This window comes from Tinamus guttatus, unplaced genomic scaffold, assembly GCF_059628265.1.
Source record: "Tinamus guttatus ecotype Peru unplaced genomic scaffold, ASM5962826v1 Tinamus_guttatus_pri_ptg000004l, whole genome shotgun sequence".
NCBI classification, from domain to species: domain Eukaryota; kingdom Metazoa; phylum Chordata; class Aves; order Tinamiformes; family Tinamidae; genus Tinamus; species Tinamus guttatus.
In genome coordinates this window covers 12,238,041-12,258,289 of record NW_028288538.1, presented here as the reverse complement: position 1 = coordinate 12,258,289, position 20,249 = coordinate 12,238,041, and positions in this window count along the sequence as shown.

Genomic DNA, 20,249 nt, shown 5'->3' with positions numbered 1-20,249 from the left:
TATTGCAGCATTCCTTGCTTTGCTTTGCTGCTTTAGGCACTGCCTGCTTTCCCTCACCACTTCGATCCCGGCTGTAGATGAATTACCTCTTTCTAGAAAGATATAAAGATGAAATGAAGATAATCCCTCTGTCACAAAAAAATATATAGTCCCTGCTTTTTTTCTTCTTATAGGGACTGCAAAGCTCTTTTTTTTTTTTTTTTCTCTTCAAAAGAAAATGGAAATTGTCAATCCACTATATTAACTTTTCTCAGGCCATTACTATTCCATGGTGCTTCTGCAGGACTTGCCTGCTGTTAGTGTGGGCGTTTGTGGGTTTCTCTTGTGCTGAAGTTTCCCTTCAGGCTGCAGGGTGGACTGGCCCTTTGTGTCTCCCATGTGGCATGTGCTCTTGCAGCCAAATAAGAATGTTTTTCTGAAAATATGTATGTTTTTTAATCTTTAGTGCATTTATTGTGAACTACAAAAACTTGACAAAATTTCTGATTTATTTTACTTTGAAAACTAACTGTGTTCTTTCTACCTTTATTTTTTCCTGGTTTGAGAAATGTGTAGTTCCCGGTAGAGCCGTTTCATTTCCCCTCTCCAAAGCGGGTTTTGGTCCCTTGTGCAGCCCTGGGCTTCTGTCTGGTGACTCAGGAAACGCAGCAGTCGTGTGGTCCCCCCTTATCCAGCAGCGTCAGTGACACTAGCGTCCCGGGTGATCTCCTACCTTGCTGCAGCTCACGGAGAGGCTGGGACAGCAAGGACCAGCCTGTGGGCCAGGGCCCCGTCCCGGCCGGGCGGGCTCCAGCAGCGCCGCCGCTCTGAGGGGGAGCTCACAGGGAGCCCCGCAGCAGGCACCCGGGCTCCTGCTGGTGCTGCTGGCTCCGAGCACCTCCCCGCGCGCTGCTGGCTGCCCCGTACCCAGGAATGGCGCTCCAGGAGAGGGGTTTTACAAGGAGGAAACACAGGCCCAACTGAGTTTGTCTGCATGGAGCCCTACTTAAATGCAATGAATTCGCATGTCAAACCACTTGAAAGACCATTGGCAAACGTACTCTCCTTTTCTGATTTACAGGGGCATGGGTTTTCAAACGTGATCAGGCGTGGCGTTGAACCAATTCCACATAAGCAAATGTGTGCTGATACCATCCTGAGCTCTCCTTGCTCTAATTAAAGCTGATGGCTGAAAAATTCTGAGATCTGTTTATGACATGGTTCTGTTCTGCTGAGCTGCTTTATCATAACAAGGGGAAATGCAATATATTTTTTTCCAAAGCTCAGGCTTCATAGGCATACACCCAAGTCCTTTTTCAGCTCCATTTGAAATCAATGTGGAGAAATTGATTTCAAAGCCCAGTGAATTCGGTAGGACTTACTCTATTGACTTTTAATGTGCTTTCAGGTGTGCACTGTAATACACCTGAAACTGAAAAATTTCAGTTCTAAAACAAAACAAGTGACAGGATGATGAAATTACTATTAGAATAAGAACTCTATGAGCTGGGCAATCTGGACAGTGCTTGCCATAAAAGCATAGTCCCCGTTGAGGGGAGATTCCACCCCCCCCACTTTCTTTTTCTTTTCCCCATCAGTTCAAGTGTAGAATATGAATCCCCAGAGATGTGATAGATTTTCAAGTTTATAGGATGCCTAACAAACATTTCTGAAATTCAAAAATGAAGGCAGCACTCTGGATTTTCAGCTGTTTTCTTTCAGTTAAATTCTGCAGCCTGTTGCTTTAATATTTTGTGATTTGCCTGGGGATACCTGTATGTGGAAGCAGATACAGAAATTAATTTTTTAAAAAAAGATAATTAAGGGCAAAGAGGGCTGTACTGAATTATTTTCTGTCTAAGGAACATGTAGGAAAACCACTCAGCTTAAGCTATTGAAGGCTCCTTTCCCGTGGAAGCTGAAATGCTAGAGCCCTTGTTGGTGCTCGGGCGTTGGAGCTCGCGCTGTTTGCAGACAGCAGCATCGCGGCTCAGCTCCCGGGAACGGGGCACGTCCGCGCGGGCTTCCCAGGTGACCCAGGCACCTGCGTTATTCCCTGTACTCGGGTTCAGCGTTAACCCCTCCCGATTTCCTTTCCTCCACCACGTCGTACAGAACTGTATCTGCAGATATATTCCAAAGCAACCATTAAATTAGTGTAGTAGGCAGTTGTTCCTTCAAACGCTCTAAAGAGATGCTCCCTGGTGAACAGGGCAAATGTCACCTCTATTGGATCAGGCTATAGGTTATTGTTCCTTCTGCAATTAAATACAGACAGCCTTCAAATTCAAGCCTCTAATAGCTGGTGTGGTAATGGTTGTGAACATGAAGCACTCAAATAGCACTACAAATAAATACCAGTGCCTGTTCCTGGGTTCAACTTTGAAGACTTTCATTGGTTTCGTTTACCTCGGGACCCCAGGGCCCTTAACAAGACGAGAGAAGCCTGACTCCAAGAACACTTTCTATCCTCCATATTATTGATTTCTGTTTTAAAAATAAAACAGCCAGCTCCTCAAACAGTAAATAAATGAGATTGTGTTGATTTGCCTGGAGAAATGGGAGGAAAAATAGTACTTCCTACAAGTGGAAATGAGGGGCTATGCCCGGATATGCAATTCGCTTCATTTTCCTTACGTTACAGGCTAAATTTTGATTCCATGCTACATAAGCTGCTCGTGCTCCTTCAAATCCGGCAGCAGAAAGGAGCTTTGCGATAGCGACCATGTTATTCATTAACACACACTATTAAATTCTGCTCTATTTTTTCTCTAACTCCTACTAATCCTAAAGATTACAAGCATGCAACCTCCTGGAACAGAGCCCTAATGAAAATGGATACTAAAATGAGTGTGAATAAGCAAAGTAGATTGGTTAAAAAGAAATTGTGTCTCTAGGAGGTGTTTATGTAACAAAATATGGTCTGTTTTCATGCTATTTCTGGCATTACTCCTCCAACTCTTCCGTGAGCAGAGCTGACAAAAATCCAAGGGCTGGGGAGGAGTAGCCAACTTTCTTCCTGCTTAAAAATTAAACTTTTAGTAACTTTAACCAATGGTGCTACCCAAGGGGAGCCTTGAAGTGTTTCCCACCTCCTGCTTCTTAGAGAGACAAACTCCCCTCTAGCCGTGTTGAAAGGGTTTGGATGCTGGGAAGTCTCTTCCAGGTTTTTCCTGTGAACTAGCAGGGTGCCTGGGCAGGTGACACTGTACATCTGTGTGTTCTTAAGTTGTTGATTGTGTCCAAAAGCAGGAAAATGAGAAGGCCCACTGTAATATTTTGAAGATGGGTTAGCTTGAATTTTCTTTTTCTCAGAAGCTTTGCTGTCTCATCCTCGAGCTCTTAAAGACTAAAATTCAGGAGTATTCAATACCACAACATTTATGTATGCAAATATATTTTTCTAGCCAACAGCTCATTAAAGTTCAAGATCATTCATGTAGAAAATTAAATATGAACAGATGCTTGACCACTTTCTAACATGGGTCTTCTGGCAGAGTGCTTTATAAAACTAATGATTTTTAAATGGAAATAAATAATAATAATGCTATTATTCAAATGAACAGGACTGTGCATAGAGCAAGGCATTGTTTTTTTGGTTACGCAGAGGAAAAGTACACTAGTGAAATAAAAATGTGGAATAAATAGGGCAAATAATAAAGCCTGCAATAAGAGCACAGAGAGACATGCTCAGGGCTTAGCCCTGGAGAGCTCCTGTGTCACCAGCCGCTGGAAGCAGGTTTTCCAGCTGGCATGTGCCCCTCGGAGCTGGGCAGGTTAATGCCTAGCTGCAGAACGGCCTTAGGGAAAGGACGAAGCTCATTCCTGTAACGGCAGCGTTTCCAAACGGCCACACGGGTCACTGGGTGTTTGTCTAGTGCGTAAGGAGATGCTGCGCAGCCCAGCCTTGTGGCAGATGTGTTTAGTCACTGCACTAAAGCAGTGTATCAAAATAGAATCGTATAACCTGGGAGCAATTAGTACTTTAGGAAGAGTGGTTTTTGTCGCTGGTGAATCTGTGGTATTTATTTATTTTTGCAATTAATAAGCTTACATCAATTCCTTAAGCATCCTTCTGTTATGATTTACAGCGGATCCTGAGCCATCAAACCTATCAAATGCATTAATCTTTAATACAAGGACAATTCAGTCATCTTGCCAGAAATTTTTAATTAGAAGAAAATCCTTCATCTCCATGATGTTCAGCAGTATTAATCTTTTTGCATCATTGTAATAAGTTCTGGCTTCAGGAATAGTGTTTTAAGTTAATTAATTCTTAAGGAAAAAAAATATTGCTCTGAAGACAGTTTCTAGTTCATTGTTGTTTGCTAGATAGCTATCCAGTGCCTTTTCTGCCCCTGATGAGAAACTTGCTTTTATAAATGGTGTTTCAAAAGTGTTAAAAGGACTTGTAAAAACATGCACTTAAAATCTGAGCCTGTGCAAGCGGCTGCGACCACAGAGAAGGGCCCTGGTGCTTCTAGGTGGCTCCATCAAATTCCCTTCCAGGGCCCCCGGCAGCAGCCGAGCTGCCCTCCCGGCCGGCAGAGACCCGCGGCACCGCGGATCCGCGGAGGCGGCTTCATCTAGACAGAGCTGCAACAGCTTTGACTGGCCAGAAACACTCGTGCAATTGGATCATTTTAGTTGCATGATACATTAGCAAAATGAGAATGTTTTTGTTTTTCATTCCAGGAAAATGTTTCAGACGTTGTTATTGGCAATATATTAGGAGTAAACCTTCATTAAGATGACTTGCCTAACTGAAAAGCATATTTCAAAGTTCCTAATTTATCCTCAATTACATTATGTAGAAGCTAATATTTTTCTTTAGAAACCAATTGCATAACGGAGACGGAACACTTGCATTAAACAAAAAGAGAAACTAATTCCAGCTATCTAAAAAAATTCACAAGAAGAAAAATTCCCAATCTAGGAGTGATCTAATACTGACTATGTATTTATTTATCCATTTCCCACAACTTCAGTTATTCATTTCCTATCTAATGTTAAATAACTTATTTTTTTCTTTCTAATTTTTTATTCACATTTTTTTTTCAAGTGGCACATTACATCTTGCCTCTTTGGGACCATCTTTCACAGTTCAGGATATGAAGAAAAATGAAAAACAAAACCCCCAAATAACACAACCAAACAAAAATAGTTAAATATTGTTTTAAATGTTTGATATTTATTTAGGGTTGTCATCTTTTTCCTTATGGATGAAAAGAAATAGAATTTAAATAAATTTAGTTTTCTGAAGGCTGTCATTTTCTCTTGAAAAGCTTCTACCCTGAGAACCAGTGATCTAAAGAGGGTTTTTTGTTTGCGCTTTTCCCATGCTAATATTTTTGCCTACTTACATATTGTAAATCTGTTCATAGAGCCACCGGTTCATAGTTTAAGCTTTAGTGACCCTCCTTGTATACTGTGTCTGTAATGCAAGGTCTGGCCATTGGTAAGTCTCCCGTTAACTGTATGCTCTATTACTATAATAACTAGTACGACTATATTTATCCTATTAGCTCCCCTAGGTAGGAAGAAGCACGTTCTTAATGCTGAATCACAGCTGAACAGGAGTAAAAGTTTGCCCATGTGGGCAAGTGCCCTCAGGGAAATGTAACACCTTAGGTGAAACATGAAGGGTTGGGATTTGAGCTGAATCTAACTTTCTCGTCTTCTAGGATCTATTTGGAAACCTTGATATTTCCTTTAATGAATTGTGTGCTACTCTGCTAGCTGTTGCATTTCACATAAATAATCTGCGCAGTGAAAAGCCGTTGCAAATGACAGTGGGGCCAAGACTGATTTACCTGCGCTGTCCGGGATTATTTCATTACTTCTGGCATTGCACTTCTGAAGAGTCATCATGTTCTGAGGCCAGCTGGGCTCGCAGGATGCGGTATTTCAGCCAAACCCATTCAATATCTGTTTCCAGAAATAATGTAATTGCAGGGCAGTTGTCTCAATAGTGCATGGTTAAAAGCTTGTTTAGGTGCTGAGGAGGTGCAGCACGCCTCCCCCAGAAGCGCTGCCCCGTCTGCAGTGGACATCTCTTCAGGAAGCCTGTCTTGTGCTTGCTGCTTGCAGTGTCGAGATCACTGCCGGTGACGCTTGGTGACGGGCTGGATGTGCTGCTGCTCTTCGGGGGATTTGGCCAACAGAACATTAATGTCTCAAAGCATAGATTAAAGGCATTGCAAGTGAAGTTGAGATACAGGGAAATGTGTGCTGGGGTTTTCTGCTGTTGAATATTGACATCTAAGCTCATCTCAGCTCTATCGGAGGCTGCATTTTCCCTCTCTAAATACAGTTTCATTTGACTGGAATTACAAGGCTGTTTTCTCTCTAATTGCCTCTTTTTGACATTTCCAGTAAACCTAGTAGGGTATCGCTTCTAACATGCATCTTTTCCTGGGACTGCGGGGGAGCGCAGGGGGGTATGGTGTAACGTGAAGAAAAAAGGTGAGAATGTTTTAACCACGACTGATCTCTGGGGTTAAACAGTGCAGACAATTTGTTAGGTCCTATGAGAAGCTTGTATTAAGGACAAACATCCAAAACGGATGAGAGCAATGTCCTTTGGCCAGAGAGGAGCCAACGTGGCTGTGTGCCGAACCTCAGCCCCTGGTCTGGGGCTTGAGCAGCTCCCTCGGGAGACCTCTGAAGTGCAGCAACAAAGCTAAAGGGACCGGGACTCGCAGGCTGTGTAGAAGTCCCTGTTCAGCAGGAATGACTGTGTTTGATTCACTTGGCTTGCCAAGCCATGGCTAATGCAGATGAATAGAAAGGAAAAACACTGGGATAATCTGAGATTTTCTTTAAATATTTTTTTCCGAAGCTAGACAACCTGAATATCCAGCCATCTTGCACAGTGACTTTTGCTCTCTTGATTTTGCTTTCAAGCTCCATCTTGCAAGTCTTTCATTCCTGCGCAGGTGCTTTTTTTTTCCCCCTCTTTTCCCATAATAAGGTATACTTTCAATTGACTGAAACGTAGAAGAAAAAGCAAACATGCTTGGTGATCTATGAAATAGTTTGCTAATATCAAAAAAATGAACACGTGCTGATATCATTTAAAAAGTGGCAGGGGCAAAACAGGCTACACTGAAGCATGGCTCGTTCTGCCTGTCCCTGGGCTAAAGAGGGCCGCAGCCGCAGGTCCCTTTGGGCGGGCTGCGCGCTCCACCACCTTTCTGGATCTGGTGACCTTTGATCGTTCCTGTATGGTTATACAAAAGCTGTTGTGCATCAGTAAATTTGTAGAAACATAATCTGACTAGGAAGAAGCACTAAAATCTGAGCTACTGCTCAATTGTTGAGAAACTGAGGACTGCTTTTTCCTCACCAGTGATATAAATGAAGGTTGGATTCTGAGGAACTCAGGTTGCCTCTGTCCCCGCATGGCTGTTCCCCCAGGCCCAGCTTTCTCTGTTTGCCTGAGCTGGTGAAAGCTGCCGCTCTGCCCTCTTCGTGGTCACGTACATATAGATTAGGTGGTCCCTGTGTGTGTATGCGTATATGCTGCTTGTATTAAATAAAATAATGGATTACTGAATGCTGCTTCAGTGTGGGGCACTACTTTAAGTTTCTATTCACCATTCAGCCTCTGACTTTTTCACAAAATATCTAGTAATATAATATCTTGAACTCTACCATGCTATCAAATTATGTTGAAACTGGCCTTTATTTTTACTGCAGGACCAAGCAGATGAAATGGGTTCCTAAGGTGATGTCTGTAATCGTGTAAATAAGGCGTTGTGTAGCTTTCCTTAGGTTGATATTCAGAAATCTTTAAAAATAGCATTTTTTAACCATGTAAATGCTGAAAGCTTTTGTGGGAAGACCAGAAAGCTTATAGTGGTGTTCAAAGGAGTTGCAGCTTCTCCTCTGTTCTGACAGAGAAGTTCTATGACTTAATTTCCATCTCCCTTCTAGATACAGGCCCCTGGTCAGGACTGGAGTATGTCGAATGACTCTTCAGTAAAGTAATTGCCATATACCATGAGCATTCTCCATCACACAGGGGTGGTGGGTGAATGGCTCGGTCATAAATCTGTAAGTTCAACAGCTTTCAACAGCAATGCATGCACTTACACAAAATAACCTGCTGATCAAGTGGGGAATTTAGGCATGGAACCAGGGCCATTAACAGAAAGCAAAACAAGCAGAGAAGATTTCTTCAAATCGAAGGATGTTTGTTTTAGCTAAATGGATGCTGAGTTCTTGCTCTGATCTGTGCCCGTGTACTTGATTCAGTTAACACGCTGACCCGAGTGCTCAGACTCTGGGCGGGCAGGAGGAATAGATGCTCAATTAGGAACCCAAGGTTGCTTTGGGGAAGGATATCCTAAATAGCTCTAGCAACAAAAGTAATCAATAATTACCCTCTAAATCTAAATTATGCTAAATTTACACATCATACAAATACTTTAATATATTCACAGGAACTTACTGTTCCACCAGTGCTGGTGTACAGGCTGCTAATATTGCCTTTTGTGGGAAGAGAGAGAGGTGAGAGGATAAACTTTCTTGACTCACCATGTGCTCTCTGAAAAGCATGTACATGATACAGGTTAGTATGTTCACGCATATACATCTGTAGAGCCAGAAAACAGTCAGTATGGATTTAATATGCTGTATCAAGAAATCTTCAAACTGCAATATGTATAGGATCTATCTTCCTTATAAGGCCCTTACTTACATTATTCTCTTTGATGAAAATTCTCTGGCTCTCAAATACTGTACATGAAGGCCTATTACATTCCCCTTTATTATAGCAACATCTCCTTGTGACATTCAAAATGCCTGTCTTTCAAGGATGCTGTAATAATAAGGTCCAGAGTGTTTGTAATAAATTCATAGAGATCAATGAGTACTTCGTGAAATATCTTTGTGTTCAATTCTCTGCTGTGATGCAGCAGGGTAAAAACTAAGAAAAAGCAGCTGTAGTTGCATACAAAATTAAATGCCTTGCAGCTTTTGACATGAAATTAAAAGGTTATGCTTTTCTTTTTAATCTGTGTATCAAAGTATTATCTTGAAAGATAGTCATCAGGATTGGCTGAGAACTTGGAGGTACTGAATTTCACCTGCTTGTGGGGTTTCAGATTTCCATATTTTGATGTAAATATTTCTAAAGGAATAACATAGGACCAGAGGTATTAAACAGTTGGAGTCATTTAATACAATAAGTAGACTTGTAACACCTGTTCTCACTCTTGTCTTCGATTAGATGTTGCTGCCAATGAAAAGTGGGTGACATCTATCCCAAGTGATTACTGCTTCACTGCTTGTTTGCAACTTAAATACACCTGGTGATGCTTTAGCTGTGTCCATGCCATACGATGGTATTGTACGTAGCTTCAAATGCTGTTTTGAAGGAATATCTCTTGTAACCACACAGAAGAACTTTTATCTTTTAGAAAGAAAATATGTTTGCACTGTTGCAATATACTGGTGATTTAGTGTTATTTAAACTTATTACAAATTGTGTGTTTTAAAGTCCTATTATTAAATACTATATGTACTAAAGTGGTTTATTTATGAAATGTGATGCACTTGCAATCTCATTGTCAGAGGTATGGCAGGGGAGGAATTTGTTAGGCTACAGCTAGTAGTTAAATCAGAAAATGATTCTAAATATATAAAATTTGCACATTGAGTAAGAAATGATTCTTTATAAAGCAGTTTTTAAATTGTCATCTTGCACAGGTAGAGATAAGTGTATTCATTTTTTGTGAAGAACTGTTTTCATTAGAAACATCTAAAATCATTCATAGTTAAAACTTCCCAAAACAACTTTATCCTTTGTCTCGAAAAGCAAATATCAAAACCACATGTTAACATGAAATAATGCTGAAAAAAGGCATCAGAAATTGCTTTTCACTCGTACTTGAACCCTTCACTATTGTGCTCTCATACAGCTGACCTGCTCTTGATTCCCTGAGATGGAGCATCTCTCTCCTTTAGAATTGCTTTAAGCTGCTTTTGCGCCGGCAAAAGTGACTAGAAATACAGAAGGATGCGGTACAGGCTCAGTGGCTTTTTTTTTCTTTTCTTTTTTCTTTTTTTTTCTTTTTTTTTTTCATCACTCTGCATAATCAATAGTTGACCCAAAAGGACTAATTGCTCTTAGCATTTAAAGAGAAGTGCATATTAGCACAAATGCTGTGTTTTTATCCTCTTATTGTAGTTAGTAACTCTACTACTCTGATACTTATCTGCAGTCACAATCAGATAAAAAGAGTTGTTTCAGCCAGGATCTGGGAAGAATGCAAGGCTACAGGAAGGTGGGAAGGATGTAATGTTAGAAGTATAATCCAGTCTGCCAAGGATCTCTCTTTACTGTTATTGAAGTATTGGCCTCTTTCTTGTCTTTCCATCTTACCTTCATTTTTAGTGCTGAAATCAAGATATGCTGGGAGTGCAAGACAGCATTATCCCTGAAATGCAATTAAATGATGCTACTTTTTTTAGTCATGCCATTTCTGTGCTTCTTCCCATATCTGGAAGTAGGAGTAGGGAAGAATTATAGTGAAAAGCTAGTTCGGTGTTGAGAGGCTCTATTTTGAAACAGTGAGCAGGAATAGGCATGAGCAGTCAGGCGCCTTGCCCTGGCTGACTCGCTCAGGTGAGGTACCCGACGGCAGGTCTGGTTGCTCGCGCTGCCGCATGAACGTGTTGGCCTGGCCTGGCACGTGTGGCCTGGGGCTCCAGAGAGGGCTGCTGGCCCCGAATGTCACCAAAGCAGGATCCTGTAAAAGCAGGCAGCCATGCACAAAGCTTTGGAGAAAACAAGCTCAACTAAAGTGCTTGCAAAGATTGGCCAGGGTTGTCCTTTATATCTCAGACTTGCTGTACCCAGCCCTTCTTGGAGTCAGTTGTCGCTTTCTGAATTTTATTATTAGCTTTCTGCAAAAAGATTCCTGGAATGCCCGGGAACGTGGATGAGCAGCGCAGCAATCCCTCCAAGTGCCTCCACAGCCGGTGTTCTCGTGTTCGCGGAACGTGAACTCCCCTTCGGTGAAGGGAAGGCCGGTTTCTCCAGGCCCTGGTGGCCGCTGGCGCTCACAGCCGCTCCCTTGCTGCGGTGGCTGGCGGGCACCGGGGCAGCCACAAGAACGGGCTCCCGGGGGCTGAACTCCAGAGCATCCCACCACAGAATAACTTCACTTTCAAACTGTGTCACCTACAACCAGATGTCCAAAGCTGACCTTAAATGCCCACCTGGAAACTGTCTGGTAGCACCCTGTGGCCCCCAAATCCCCTAAGAACTGTACGTGTATAGCATGTATGAAAATAATTCTTTAGATAAGAGATCTCCATAAATTTGAGCCCCAAATATGCAAACGTTGATCAAGTCTTCATTGAAAAGTACCTGAACATCTGGGGTCACCTCAAAGGAGGAAACAGGCCTGTGTACTAGGAAATCAGCACAGTGTCATTGACTTGCAGAGGAAGAACAAGTGATTTTTGATTTTCTTACTATATTCCTACTTAAAGGCATGTTTTGCATGTTGGGTTTTTTGTTTGTTTTTGTGTTTTGAGGGGTTAGATGCTGTGCTTGTCCTTTACATTTGTTCATAGCTGTGTTGCTACCACTCTGTCTAGTTCCTATTGGAAAGTGTCTGATCTTTCTCCTTGATATATTAATAGAAAGAATTTGTAGAAGTATTCTATAGAATTTCTGTAGGATGTTTTAAGAATGATTTACTGAGCAGATTCTGTTAGCACAATTGTTTGCTACAGAACTAATCAAATGACCGCACCAAAATCTCAGACCTTGCTGCAGGAATGGGAGAGAGTAGTGCTTGGCCAGGTAAGGGCAGGAAAGGCAGAAAAATCCTCTGCTTAAGGCAAGTTTGTACAGCAGTGACTCTCTGTAAGGAAAAAGTAGGCTTTTCTCCCCTTCTTCCCTCTTACTTTCATTCCTAAGGACTCTTTCTCTCAATGTATGACTAAGTCATTCTTTTATCTTGGATTTTTGTGGAAAAACTGCTTTTCCCTCATGGCTTCTTTTGGCCTAGAGCTTGTGAACTTCAGTCTTTGTCAGTGTGGAATGAAGGAATACAAATTTTTCTGCAAATTGCCCCAGTGTATTAGCACTGGATCTACGTGAACCTTTCCAAGTGTGATTTGAAAGCATTACTTTCAAACCATAACTTCTGGGGAGGGGGATGCAGCTCATGCGGGTTCACAGGCCACGCAGTTAAAGGTTTGGGGCTGAGCCGCCCCCACCTCCCGCTCCTTCCCGTGAGTTTTCCCCTGGGCTGGATCTCATTACAGACCCACAGGCAAGGTACAGGGTCAATCACATCATGTTAATTCATACAGGTTGCCTGCTGCACTGGGACTGGAAGCCGGATTAAAGGTGAGAAGTTTATCACAGCAGCAGAACTCTGATCTTAGAAAAACAAACAACTCTAAAATAGGCATCTAATTACCATATGAATCAAAATTTGAAATAAAAAGATGATTTTTAATAATTAAGAGAATCACACAGGGAATCAATCTTCCCCTGCCAGGAAAGCTCAGAGGCTGGCTTCACTTCTAACACAACAAGAACTCTGATCTCAAGGAGCTTTTCCTCTCTGAAACTTGGGTGTAATTACGTGAGCTGAGATATAAAATAATAATGAGACAGTTCTAGACACCTGGAGAATTACAGAGGGAGACGCACACAAGGGAAGGAAACACTTTAATGACTCTTCTGGCTGGAGAAGTGAACTCAACTGAGATGCTTTTCTTTCTGAAAAAATCAAGCGAAAATACCTTCAAGTGAACAAAAATGACAGCAGGCAGCTTTGATCCCGTGCATTAATTTCAACTAATCAGGGAAGTCCAGGAAGTGTGGAAAACTTAGAATGAGCTCTCCTAAGGAATAAACTCAAAACTCCATGTTTATAAGGTATTTCACCACGCTTATTCTGAAAGCAGCCAGTGGCATCTTAAATAGTTTTTGCTTCGTTTGTTTGCTTGCAGGCGTTATATAGGGACGTATCTGCAACACCGTTGTGTTTTTTACCTCCAGATCTACGTCAAGCCAGGGGACAGGTTTATAGACTTTTTCCTTTGCTTGTCCTCTCACTCGACTGGTCTGCGGGCTCGGTTTGGGGTGGATGCCCTCGGAGCACGCGTGGGTTCCCGCAGGCAGCTGCGTGGCCGTTCCGCAGCGTGTGCAGCGAACGTGCTCCATACTGCGCGCCAGCCCCGCTGCGCGCTCGGCTCTGTACAGTGCGGTTTAAACCTAAAATGGCTGACTAGTTTCTAAATAATCCCCTAGGAAACAGTTTAGTCTGGGCCATTATCTTGATAGTTCATAATTAGGTTCAATAATAAAGCCTGTTTTGCTGACCTAGGTCAGATCATGGCGTCCACCGCATCTGTGCGCAGTGACCTTGCTCGGCGAGCGTATTGTTAGAAAATCCATTATTATCATCACATACACTTCGGAGAAGTGGCTGTTTTGTGAATTGATGGTGTGATGTTGCCGCTTTAGATAAAAGAATCCATGAATTATTGACTTAATGAGTTAATGTTGCTTGATTTCACAACAAGGTCTTTTTAGGCTGGATGCTATTTACTGAACACGTAATCACAACGTGAAGGAAGGCACAGATAATAGTTTGTCCAGGGCATTTACAGCCCTCTGCATTGCAGAGCGTTGGCTGACAGTAGTTCCGTTTTGGAAAACCATTAAAACTTGTGCAATTATAAGCAGCTTGTGTTTAAGCAGTTGACAAATAAAAATGTTTACTTTCCACTGACTTATGAATCCTTTCCCTTTCATTTAAGGTCTGACACCAGCTAGAATTTGCTAATTTTAAGGAAGGTAAAGTTGTCTCTACCCCCATGACCAAGCTTTAATGTTACTATTGCGTAAAGGTCCAGGAGAGGCTGTAAAAAGCCAATCTGTGTCATCTGAAGTTCATCATATTAATATTTTTCTTTTAAAGCAGAATTTGCTGATTAAATTTATGGTATTCAGAAAGCTTGAGAATATCAGGTTTTATTATGGAATGTAACTTGTGAGAGGAAAGCAGGAAAACATACGGAGCATGTCCCAGAGCAGATACTTTAATGGTATAAGCATCAGGTTTCAAATACTTATGCTCCTTTGATCCCAAGGTGTGAATCCCAGCACTGTTAACTGCTCACCCTTACAAGATAAATAAAATAAGGTCCGTGTGCAGTGTCTTATGAACCAGATCCTGCAATTCCTATGGAACCATAACTCTCTCTAAAATTGGAAAGGCTTTTTGTTCTCTCGGAGCCTGAGGATTGTAGGACTCAGCTCCACATACAGATCTTTAGGAGGGAACCATAGCAGTGACCATCCTCACCTTCTGCATAGATTTACATTAGTTCTTAATGAACTACATGCAGAAAAAAAACATATGTATAAACTTGTATCATGAGATGTTTAACTGCACGTAACCTTCACCCTTATTTTCTGTGAAATATATGGTTTAAATCTGCTGGCTGGGCATGACGTAAAATACTTATGTATGTGAATTGGTGCGGTTAAAGACCTGCTCTCCACTGAACTCGGTGCAAGAATTTTTGGGGCAATACAAGGGAGTTGGGCCTGTCTGGACAAAATGGAAGTTGTGGGGCAGTGAGGCCAGAGCTACGTGGGCTGCTGGGGCACCGGCCTCGCGGTGCCGCGCGGGGCAAGGCTGCGACCACCAGCGTTGTGGGCCCTTCTGAGGGGGTGGGCCCCAAATTAGGTCCACGCAAAGTCCGTGGGCTGAATCTGTGCTCAGGTCCCCACAGCAGCACCCGCTCCGGCAAATTCATGTTGTGTTGTGTCCTGCGGGGCGCAGCTGAGGCTGTGCAGTGCAGTCCTGTCCTCGGCACTGCCGGGACAGAGCTTGCTAAGGGCAGCCTCCCCGGCCGAGCCCGGCCAGCAGGACCTCCTCGAGCTCGCCTGAATCACCGAGCCCAAAACTCAGCCAAGGGTTTAAATCTTTTCCGAACATGTGGTTTGCAAATGGGTAGAAAACCTTGTCCTGTAGGGATCCAAGGATTAAAAACCTGAGAGTGCACATGGGAGACTTCCTGGGAAAGCTAATTGTGTACAGCTGACCAGCACTGATCCCAGCAACACGAGGTAGCTGGAGCAGCCCTGGAGACCATTCCTATATTGCAACTCATTAAAGCACAATGCTGATTTATTCTAGATGATCCTTGTGTTACATTCAAAGCAAGGAACATCCTGAATAGAAATAGCAGTTTAATTGCTGTACTATTCATGTACACTCATGGCAAAACTTTTTTTTTTAATGAAAATGTATTTTGTCTATTTTCATTATTAACCTAGTAATCTCTTCTTACTTGTTAGTGTCTTTAATTTTTTTTTTTGTCAGCATTTCGCTAAGGTCATGTTAGCATACCCTGATTACTCTTGTTAAAGTACGAGTGAGTTAATGCTTATATAATTATTTGAAAGTGGTGTTGTAGCCACTTTGGAATATTACTGAAGAAAAGAAAGATGAACTCACGTTCTGCATTTCCTTTCACAAACCAGAGCAAAGGTGGAGGAAAAGACTTGGATTGTAGGGAAACTCTTAGACAAGAACCCCACCAGTTTTGCAGTCACCAGTTCATCTTTACCCAGCTATTCAGGGGATATAATTTAGATAGTTTTCTAGTTCTTAAGAAAAAAAAAAAAGTTATGACATTAGATTATTTTCCTCTAGTTCACAGTACTTCTGTGTATATTGAAAGTTTTTAGAAGTTGTTTGCCATGATTCCAAAGGGCAAGGTGCAATTCGTGCTCCAAACGAGTCTTCTCGCAGGGCACTGAGGATGTTAACGCTGGCTGCCAAGCGAGCTGCGTCAGCGGGGACAGAGCATGCAGATTTGCCTTTTCCTCCTCCATTAGCGTGTGCATTTGGTGCTGTTGCTTTTCATTAGCAGGTGTGCTTGGCACTGACCCAAAATCGTGGTCCAAGGACTTCTGTTTCCTTGTACGTTAGGAGGGGGTGAGGGATCGGGGCAGGCTCACTTGGCCCTTTGTGTTCCTCCCCAACTGCCACATGCTCCATGAATGAAGAGGGCGATCAATAGGGCAGCAGGCGAGAGGACAAGCAGCCTTCTGGTCTGCATGGAGAGACTTGCTTCTAGCCGAGGTCTTGTGATTTGCAGGATCATGCTAACTCACCAGCAGTAGATCAAGGAAGCTTCACGGATGCGATTTTCCTTAGGAATGTGTGTGAGAGCTCTGAAATGTACAGAGGCTCCTGGCTCTTGCAGTGTCTCGGAAACCCTCCATCACAAGGGTTGTGCAGAGGCCGAAGGGGCGGTGATGGCTTCACGGGTGCTTTGACTGAGGGTGTCTCTGTGCACAGTGGAGGCTTGGGCTGCTCAGCCCAGATGGGAACAGGGAGCTGCTTTCACTCGGGTCAGCCAGACCTTGGAAGCCTTGATTTCAGTAGCTGGTTTCAGTTGATTTCAGTAGCTGACTGTACATGCCTCTGTCTGCTGGAAAACCTGGCAGTACGGAGGACACAAGCCAAATCAGGCACGTGTCAGGTTAAATGGCCCTTCTCTACTTGTGCTTAGAGATGATTCGGTGTGGGTCAATGCGAACTGGTAAGGCCTACAGCTACATAGTGCTAGATGTATTTTGCAGTTGCACTCTTTTCCTTGCCTTTTTTACCAACCATCCTCAGTGAAATGAGAGTGTCTTACAGGCCATTCTAGGTAGAGGCCTGAATAACTTTAGATATTAAAACGCGATCTGAGGGCGTTTCTGTTCCTCATAACACTGCCATTGAAAAGCTTGACATCTTGTGGTTTACCAGGACTAAAATAAACAGTTTGGCATCTGGTAGAGCTTATAGCTAACAGTTAGGGATGGGAGGTGGTAGCTGTCCCTGCTCATATAAAGTACTGCTTTCTAACCTACACTACTCTGTGATATTAGACTTTAAACTTGTCAGTGTTGTAAGAGGGCCCTGAACCTCAGACCAGTACATTTTGGGGGGCAAATTCCTCATTTGTAGGAAGGAAGAAAACATTTTTTAGCAAGTTATTATCTGGAAAAAAAAAAAGAAAGATGGTTGTCTGCAAGCAGCTGATAGGTTTGGAAGGTTAGAGGTAGCCTGGCAAAGATGGATTAGTGGGCAGAGTGCAGGTGAGACGGTCAGAGGTGCAGGAGAAATGCAATTTATCACTTGGTTTCAGAGTCCGGTACATGTATGTAGCTGCTTCATATATGTTCTGTGTAAATATTTCATATGAAGCATAATACTGCTTTTAGCCTTGCTACAAAGGGAAGAAGTGTCTGTCCTCGAAGATGATGTGAATTGGCACAGTTTTAATGGGTTTAGCTGGAAAGCCTTTGACCAAGCAGGGGTCTACTTTGTTAAAAATACTCATGAGCTTTTTTAATTGCTCTTGTGGGTGTTTACAAGGCAGATTTCTAAAGTGAGGCTCAGTTTTCTTTCTAGAGTTGGATTTTGCGTTCTAATGACTCGATTACCACGCTAGTCACACTCGCAATGGGCTTCCCTGGTTTACTTCTTTCTTCTGGCACCCCGGACCTGCACCAGCTCCTGTTCGGGAGCTATTTTGTGCTGTTCTGTCTCCTATAAAAAGCCAAAGTCATAATGCTCTTGCTTAGGCTGGGTAATCCTTTCCTCTGTGAGAGAGATCATTGCTTTAAATGCACGTGCCCCTAATGAAAGGATTAGCCACTGTAAGCAAGAGGAGCAGTGTGGCTCATTGGGCTATTCTAGGAAAAAAAACTTCTCCTTTTAGCTGGCTTGATACCTTCACAGCTGAGATACCTGATACACCTTCACAGGTTTGGCTATATCATTTATTGTGGCTGTCTGATGCGAGCAGTCTGTCTTTGCAGCTGTGGGAAGCCACAGCAGACACCTGGCACTGGCAGCAATCCTGGTGGGAAGGGCAGAAGATATCAGAGAGGCAAAGTTAATGAGAGAGCATTTGCTCTTCAAAGATAAATTATTTAAAATACCAAAATGCTTCTTGTTCATTTCCACCTATAGCAAAATAGTACAAGTTTTTGGTTTGTCGTACATCTCTGCTGGCATAATTTCAATAACTTCTGCACACATTTTCTAGTGGAAGTTGGGGGCCTAATGATTTTTAGGGGCACTTTCAGTTTATATTGATAAACAGTGGTGAAAGCCCCCGTGAAGTTGGCAGGTAGGGGAGAGGGAACAAGCAAGTGGTTTGAATATAGTTGCAAATACTTACGGTCTTATTTTAATATTTTAACCTATTTCACGTCTCATGTTGTATAGTATATTGGTTAGTTACAGTTTTCAGATCAGTACCTCCTGCTAGAAATCACCCTGTTGGATCTCAGGTTTTTCAGGAGAAACCTGTCATCAGACACTTGTCACTCGTCCTCAGAAAAGCTTTTTATGCAACTTCTGATGGTAGTGGTGTGTTGGCAGGGCAGGCTCTTCTGGGGCTGTATTGCATCCCTCTGCACCATAAGGCTACTGTATAGGGCACATGAGGGGAGAAAATCCTCTCAGATGTAGCTGAGAGGCAGGAATCACAACTTTGCAAGGGAATTAATCCAGATGATCCGTTATCCCAGTGGGGAGGGGACGGTATGAACTGTATAATGGAAAACACAGCAAAATCAAAAAGAAACTATTTTTTTAGAAAAAAAAAAGAAAAAAAGGCAATAAAAGCAGCCAGCTAAGCTCTGTCTAAAAATCCGTCATCAATAGACTCTGTCATCTGAGATGAGACAATATCAAGCCCAACACACATCTCAATTACGCACGTGTAAACCAGGAGCAGCGCTGTGCTGTTTTGCTCTCACTTAAGTCAGTGAAAGGGGAGGAAGGGTCCATCTCCCCAGGCTGCTGGGGCTCTGTAAATGGCTCCTGGCGCTACAGTACCAGGAACCAAACACGATCACGGTTCCAATTACACTTCCCTTAGACATGGTCACGCCTGCCTCTGCCAAGCAAAATAACTCTTCAATTACTGCATTCCTCATCCTTTAGCACAGCTCTTCTCTTTACAAGAAACTTGACCACCAGCTCCGTCCCGACCGCCAGTGAAACGCTGAATTGACCATAGTCAGGTTTGACTGTAGCGTGTTTGCAGATGAAGATGTCAAAAGGCAATCTGCAGCGAGAATGACAGCGTGATTAACCAGAATGAGGCCTAAGGCAGAAGCAGCATGGACCACTGGGAAATTAAGGCACCAATTTTCACCGTCAAGATTGGCTGTGATAGGGCAGAATATCCTAGCAACAGCAGAAACCTTCACCCCACCATCACAGCAAAAACTAATTTTGTGGTGTTATCTGTTCCAATATCTTTTAATCCAAAAAGTCTTTAAACAGAGAGTAAATACTCACATGTCACTTCTCCACAAACTGCTTTCTTCTCTAATTGGGAAATCCCTAATTCGGTGAATTAAAGGTTGCTGAAGCTTTAACACAAAATTCATTTACTTCTTGAAAAAAAATGAGAGAAAGGCTCAGTGTGTCATTTGTTGCAGCTGCAACAGGTGAAAGAAAGTTTTAATGGGTAATGTTGTTTTAATCATGCTGTTTCCACTTAGGATAAAAAAGAGCTTAAAATCTGTGCTGTAGGTTGGACCCCATCATGTAAACATTATTTGGACAAAGTACTCGCGAATGGTGAGAATAAATTTTACTAGAAAGAAACTGAAGAATTAAGCCCCGTGCCTTCATGAAGGGCACATGCTTCACATATGGCAGGGAGCTCAGCTTGTGCTTTCCACATTGTGGATCTTGGTGTGATTCAGCCCACGAGTGATTGATGAAAAATCTGTTATATAAAGGGTAATGTTATATAAAGGGTATTCAAAGTGTGTGTGCTACTTTATTCTTATAATTGCTAAAGGATTTCACAATAAAACAGTCCTTAAAGTTGATTACTTAGCGTATTTAGGGGGAAATAATGTATTATTATGGTTCTGGTGGTAGCATGTGCAATGTCAACTTTGACAAGCAAATCTCTGGGTGAGGCTGAAGTCGCTTTGGTGGATGGCCATGGTCCCAAGCTTTGGTAGACTTAAATCTTCAGCTAGTCTTGTTATCATGCAGTTCTGCAACACACCCTTGTGTTTGCATTGCCTTTTCTGGGATGTGTGGGGGCTTGTGGTGGACTTTTCTTCTGCTTTAGGCCAGCTCCAGAGTCAAGTCTATCAGGAGAACAGATGAGGCTGGGGCAGAAGCAGCTTGGACACTTGTTTCTCTCCTCATGGGGAGGTTCCACGGTGGCATTTGAAAAGCGGA